Source organism: Manis pentadactyla, chromosome 4 (genome assembly GCF_030020395.1).
Source record: "Manis pentadactyla isolate mManPen7 chromosome 4, mManPen7.hap1, whole genome shotgun sequence".
Lineage (NCBI taxonomy): Eukaryota > Metazoa > Chordata > Mammalia > Pholidota > Manidae > Manis > Manis pentadactyla.
In genome coordinates, this window is record NC_080022.1 from 102,942,947 (window position 1) to 102,950,065 (window position 7,119).

General features: G+C 42.2%; 1 pseudogene; it reads left to right on the forward strand.

Moving 5' to 3' along the window:
- The first annotated feature begins 6,716 nt into the window (after positions 1-6,716).
- LOC130683724 (U6 spliceosomal RNA) lies at positions 6,717-6,807 on the forward strand (annotated as a pseudogene).
- The last annotated feature ends 312 nt before the right edge of the window (positions 6,808-7,119 follow it).

The following is a 7,119-nucleotide window of genomic DNA, read 5'->3' on the forward strand; positions in this document are numbered from 1 at the left end:
CTCTGTGTCTTTTGATTGGTGCATTCAGTCCATTTACATTAGGGTGACTATTGAAAGATATGTACTTATTGCCATTGCAGGCTTTAGATTTGTGGTTACCAAAGGTTCAAGGTTAGCTTCTTTGGTATCTTACTGCCTAACTTAGCTCGCTTAATGAGCTGTTATATACACTGTCTGGAGATTGTTTTCTTCTCTCCCTTCTTATTCCTCCTCCTCCATTGTTTATATGTTGGTTGTTTTATTCTGTGCTCTTTTGTGTTTCCTTTAACTGCTTTTAGTGGGGAGTTGATTTTATTTTTTGCCTTTAGTTAGTATTTGGTTGGTCTGCTTTCTTTGCTGTGATTTTATTTTCTCTGGTGACATCTGTTTAGTCTTAGGAGTGCTCCTGTCTAGAACAGTCCCTCTAAAATACCCTGTAGAGGTGGTTTGTGGGAAGCAAATTCCTTCAACTTTTGCTTGTCTGGGAATTGTTTAATCCCTCCTTCATATTTAAATGATAATCATGCTGGATACAGTATCCTTGGTTCAAGGCCCTTCTGTTTCATTGCATTAAATATATCATGCCATTCTCTTCTGGCCTGTAGGGTTTCTGTTGAGAAGTGTGATGTTAGCCTGATGGGTTTTCCTTTATAGGTGACCTTTTTCTCTCTAGCTGCCTTTAAAACTCTTTCCTTGTCCTTGATCTTTGCCATTTTAATTATTATGTGTCTTGGTGTTGTCCTCCTTGGGTCCTTTCTGTTGGGAGTTCTGTGTATTTCCGTGGTCTGTTCGATTATTTCCTCCCCCAGTTTGGGGAAGTTTTCAGCAATTATTTCTTCGAAGACACTTTCTATCCCTTTTTCTCTCTCTTCTTCTTCTGGTACCCTTATAATATAGATATTGTTCCTTTTGGATTGGTCACACAGTTCTCTTAATATTGTTTCATTCCTGGAGATCCTTTTATCTCTCTCTGTGTCTGCTTCTATGCATTCCTGTTCTCTGGTTTCTATTCCATCAATGGCGTCTTGCATCTTATCCATTCTGCTTATAAATCCCTCCAGTGTTTTTTTCACTTCTGTAATCTCCTTCCTGGCATCTGTAATCTCCCTCTGGACTTCATCCCTTAGCATTTGTATATTTCTCTGCATCCCCATCAGCATGTTTATGATTTTTATTTTGAATTCTTTTTCAGGAAGACTGGTTAGGTCTGTCTCCTTCTCTGGTGTTGACTCTGTGATCTTGGTCTGCCTGTAATTTTGCCTTTTCATGGTGATAGAGATAGTTTGCAGAGCTGGGACGAGTGACGGCTGGAAGAACTTCCCTTCTTGTTGGTTTGTGGCCTTCCTCTCCTGGGAGAACAGCGACCTCTAGTGGCTTGTGCTGGGCAGCTGTGCACATAAAGGGCTTCTGATTCCTGCCCGGCTGCTATGGAGTTTATCTCCGCTGTTGCTTTGGGCGTGGCCTGCCTCGGGCTGCCGCTCCAAAATGGTGGAGCCCCGTTGGAGGGGGAACAGCCGGGAGGCTATTTATCTCCGTGAGGGGCCTCTGTTCTCCCTGCTGCCCAGGGGGTTAGAGTGCCCAAAGATCCCCAGATTCCCTGCTGCTGGACTAAGTGTCCCAGGACGCTTCCGTCCAGTGGTGTGGTCCCTGTCCCTTTAAGACTTCCAAAAAGCACTCGCTTTTCTTTGTCCCAGGTGCAATGACGCTCACAGGTCTTACTTTCCTTTTTCCCTAGTTTCCAGCACCTCACGCATGCACTATGTCTGCGCTCTGGTATGGATGGCTGGGGCTGGGTATTTAGCAGTCCTGGGCTCCCTCTCCCTCCCCACTCTGACTCCTCTCCTCCCACCGGGAGCTGGGGTGTGGGGCGCTTGGTTCCCGCCGGGCCGGGGCTTGTATCTTACCCCCTTCGCAAGGCACTGGGTTCTTGCAGGTGTGGATGTATTCTGGCTGTTGTCCTGTGTCTTTTGGTCTCTCTTTTGGGAAGAGTTTTCTTTGTTGTATTTTCAAAAATATATGTGGTTTTGGGAGGAAATTTCCGCTGCTGTACTCACGCCACCATCTTGGCTCTGCCAATGGTCTAGTAATTTTATCCCTACCTTCATTATTAAGCAATGAGGTTCCTAGGTTCACAGCCCTGTGGCACTATGAAATGTCTTTGATTTTTAAATGTAAAATGTCTATAAAATACTCAAATGTACCAAAAGGGGATATTTTCTGTAGCTACACTGTTAACAGCCTAGTCTTCTCTTCTAGACCTGTGTACGTGTAAACACAAAACACAGATCAGATCATCATTTACATATGATTCTGTAACCTAGCTTTTTTAACCTAAAATATACTGTAGTCATCTTTCTAGGCATAATACAGGCATTATCATCATTTCTGTTTTTGAGAGGGTGATTGGTAAATAAATAAATGAATAAATAAATCAGTATTTCCTGATCTGACTTTGCTTTTCTTTGCTTCTTGTTGGCTCATTCCCATGCCCAGTGACCATTAGGGCAGCAACGGCTCACTTGGGACACCAGGCTTCTTGCTGGGGGTTCCAGATGCAAGCTGTGACCCAGTGGTCTGTGCCATTAACTGCCAACTCCCAAGCCTTCTTTATTATTTCCACAATAATGGGATTAATTTGATGAATTTTGAAGTTACAGTTCTGTCATTTTATGATTAAGGAGCTCATTTTCAAGAAGCACTCATAGAATAAAACAGATACACCTAAGTTACTTCCACTTCAGTGTTTACCTGCCCAGGGAGGGTGTGCAGGGTGGGAGAGACAGGGAGGGTTTATGAACTTCAAGAAAACGTCACTGGTGTCTTACAGCAAGACAGCAAAAGAAGGATGAGCCATTAGATCTGCCGTCTCTGCCGTATTCCTACCATAGGAGCACACAGGCAGCTTTCATGGACCAGCTTTCATTTCTCAGTCCAGGAGGACTTAAGGAACTGGTACAGAACACTGAATATTTTAATGCTTTCAACTTTTAAAGTTTTTATGTATGGTGTGTGGGAGGCCTGGACACAGCTATCATTTTGGCAAGGCCCAGAACTGTGAAGACTGTTATCAGCAGATGCATGGTCAGGCATTTCTGTCAAGCTTGAGAAAGAACACTCTATCCTCATGTTCACATTGAAGATCCTGATCAGCAACCTTCTCTTAGGTTAACTTTTCTTCATTTTCCCTTAGCTAAAACTTAGGAGTCCTACGGTTTTAAGGAAAGATGAAAGGGGTGGAGAACAAATACACACTCCCCTTTGCCTTCACTGGGGGCTATGCTCCCGGGATTCCCTCTGGCCTCTGCAGAAGGGTGCGGCCCTCAGGGCTTAGAGCCTTGGCTTCTAGCCCTCCCTTTAGTGTGCTTTGGCTATGGCTTCAAACGTGCAATCTGTATTTGGGATGAAGTACTTTGCTCACCTGCTTATTGTTTGAGGAGGAGCATGGGATATGGCAGTCCTGCACTCACTCCTTTTCTTCTTGTTTTCATATCCTCTCTCACAAATGAACGGAGTGAAACAGGCATGGCTCAGAACTAAAAGAACAAAAAAGGGCAACTAAAACCAAATAGTGTCACTGAACAGACAGGATCTTAGCAGTGAGATGAAAGATGAAACCATAGACAGAGCTGTCACTGCGGGCCGGTACTACATAGCACCTATCTCAAAAGTGCTCAGCGTCGCTATATCTGATAAGATGGGCAGTATTAGTAAATCAAATACATGCCTTCTCACCAAAGGTCCTTTAGAAAAATTATCTCAAGTCTACATTGCCCAACTATGTTTTTCTAACACATAAATTAAAGCCAAAATCTGTATTTTCACTCCTCCTATTTACATGTAGCAGTCAAGAATGTTAGTATATCTTCAGACATTTTGCTTAAAATAATATTTTACTGAAAATGACCCCAAACTGGATTTTTCAGAAGAGTCCTGACTCCTGGTTGGCCATTTTCTGTGGAGGCATTTGCTATGTCTCCTTGGAGTGACTGATGGTGCACATAACAGATATTCTGATGTCAGTCAGTTCAGCATAAGGATCATTTTCCATTTATTTCTGGTGCTTTGATACTATTTCAAAAAACTTGTTGATTTAGCTTTTGCTGTATTTTTAAAAGGTACAAAATCTTGGCTGGATGGCCCATTTCTTCTACTATAGACCTTACTTTTGTGAGTGTTCCCAGCCACACTCAGCAAATAAGAACAAGACTGGGAAAATAGCAGAGCAATTACTGATATTAGTTCCAACTAACATTATTTTTGGGCAAGTGTTTTTGAGAGTAGAATGCTTAAGATTGGCTCTTGTTCTACCATTTTTTAAATGAGCACCTTTAGAAAATCTTGGACCATTTTGAATTTGGATTCCTTGTGATTAATTGTAACATTTTATATGGAATATTTGTTTCCATGTCAACAACTACCAAATTACTTTATAAAAGTGAGAAACCATAAAAATAAATGTATGTCTTTCCAAGCAGCTATGTCCTGTGTATTATGCCATCATAAATACAGGCTACTGGTGGGGAGGTACAGGGCAGACCTCCAAGGACTATTCATTCTTTGATCATAAAAACAAATAAATATGTTTCATCAGCCAAGATAACTACCTGGCTCTTTGGTCTGTACACAGTGTTTTATTAAGAGTGAGGAGAAAGGACAGGGAAAGGAAATGGGGCTGTTTGTACTTGGGCAAAGCGACTAGGACCCAGAGGACATAAATACAGCGTGAGAGGGAACAGGACAGCCTGAAGGTCTGCCCTTGTGGAATGTAAAGAAAGCTCATGAATTGTAAACAGAAGACTGAGCTGGTGAGAACAAAGCAAGTCTTGAACCTCCAAAACCACCGCAGAGCCACAGAATCCAGGGAGTGGGGCCTGAGGGGACCATCTAGTGGAAGAGTGTCTGGAAAAGACCACGGCTTTGGAGCCGGACAGGCTGGGTCAGTCTGAGGCTGTTTCCATGACCTTAAGTTCTGTTTTCTCATCTGTGAACTGGAGGCAAAGGCCTTTCCTTTGCATGGCTGTGCAGCCTCCAACATGGTGTTTGCCCCATAGCAGGTGACGGCTGGCCTCCTCCCCCTTTCATGTGTACATTCAGTGCCTCAGGAATTTTTCATTCAAAATATAGTATTTCGTTAGGATCAGAGTAGGAAATAAGCATCCAAACTTTACTTTTGCTGGTACTGTGATGATTGCTTCACGTGCATTATTCTTTGTATCTGACTACACACCACACCAGGGAAATGGCTGTTACTATTTTGCCTCCTTCATGGAAGGAGAAGGTGTGCACAGAGAGCCTAGGTGACTCATGCAAGGACACAGAGCTGGTAAGTGGAGGAGCAATGACATAAACTGTCAGCTCCAGAGAATATAAATTTGGAAAAATATTTATGGAAAGCCCATTAACAATCTCAGGACACTAAGATCTCCATTAGTAAACCAGTCATTTACTATTGCAAAGTTTTATTGTGTGCAATGTCTTTTCACCTTAAATATCAAATGATCTAAACATGTCCTGCTACATCCACAGAAGAATCTGACTTATTCCTGAGTGTCCTTTACCAAGTCAGATGAGTTATGCTGGCTCTGACAGAATCATCCTCAGATTCCACATGGATTACCAAACAGGCAGAGTTAAAAGCAGGAATTTGCCTTTTTATGTAACTCTCCTGACTAAATGGCAAAATACTGTTATCAGTTCACTGGTTAGTTTAACTTTATCTTGCATGAGAAATATCCTTAATCTGTGTCTAATAGGTATACTGGCTGGTAATAGACAAATATGATGTCATCAGTTTGGGGTTACACATTTTTACATTATATGAATCCTAATAGCGATTCATGAAGTCACGGGAGAGACAACAGGTACCTGCCTTGCCGGCTCTCTTACCGCTACCACTCCTGCCAGGGTACCAGGGCCACAGCCGCACCTTATACAGATGCTTGAGGAAGGGCGCTTTGGAAATCTGCAGAACAGGCATCGTTTCATGGCCAACCCCACATTTAGGGGGTCAGACCCCCCGGGTGTTTGAGCCACGACTGGGCTGCTCTTCAGGATGATGGCTTCTATGCAAATGCAGGCACGACAGAGCAGCACACAGACAGGCACCAGGTGGACAGGACACAGAGGGGCAGGCCTACTGTTCCTCAGCCTGACACCTGCCCTCTTCCAGATCCTTCCTCCTAAACCTGAGTATTCATTCCCTTGAATTAATAAACTGATCTCTGGTTCAAATTAAGGGGATTATATTCCCTGATGTACTTGATGTTTCTCATTAGGGAAACACAGAGCTCTGCTTGAGTGCTGAGCATAGATGCTCAATTACTAAGAGAATCATCTTACACATATGTCCTTAGGGTGAAATGCACAAACCCAGACTCTGGCATGGAAAGGGGATGAGAAGGGAGCAGCAGGGGAAGCAAGACATTTTGATTAAATTTTCTTTAAAAATAGAAATTTAATGGATGCATTTTACACTGAAAAATTCCCTGAATGGAGATCCTAGGACCCATAGAGGAAGTGTTTGGTAACATTACTAATCAAATAAATCAATTTATCTGATATATAGTTTGTATGCTTGACAGTTAAAACATTGGGCTTAAGAACACTGATACCACCTGTTATGGATCTATTAAGAGAGTTACGCTGTGTCACCACTGATACAGTGAAATACTAGATTTCAAGAGAGAAAAACAAGATTTTCACCTAAGATTCCATTAGATCTAAAAAATCTTCCCCGTGTGCTTGCTTTGGCAGCACATATAGTAAAATTGGAACAATACAAAGAAGATTAGCATGGTCCCTGAATTTTAAAAAAATCTTCCCATTGTTCCAAACAATTGTGATCATTATTCTTACATGAGTATGTCCTATCTGTCTACCTGTGTTTATTAACCTTAGAAAGAGTGGACTGCTTGTAAAGTGACTGTTCCTGTGAAGGGATGATATCAAGAGACTCTTCAAATTAAACTCTGGTTCAATCTGCTATATTCAAAGAAACTAGTGATCTATAAATGTTTTCAAGTGGCCACATCTTTCATAATATGGGATGGATTTTAATGACCTGTGGCACATGAACGAATTCAGAAAGAAGATGGTGCTGAGGGAATCAGATGCTAGAGCACCAGTTTTAAAAAAAATGTC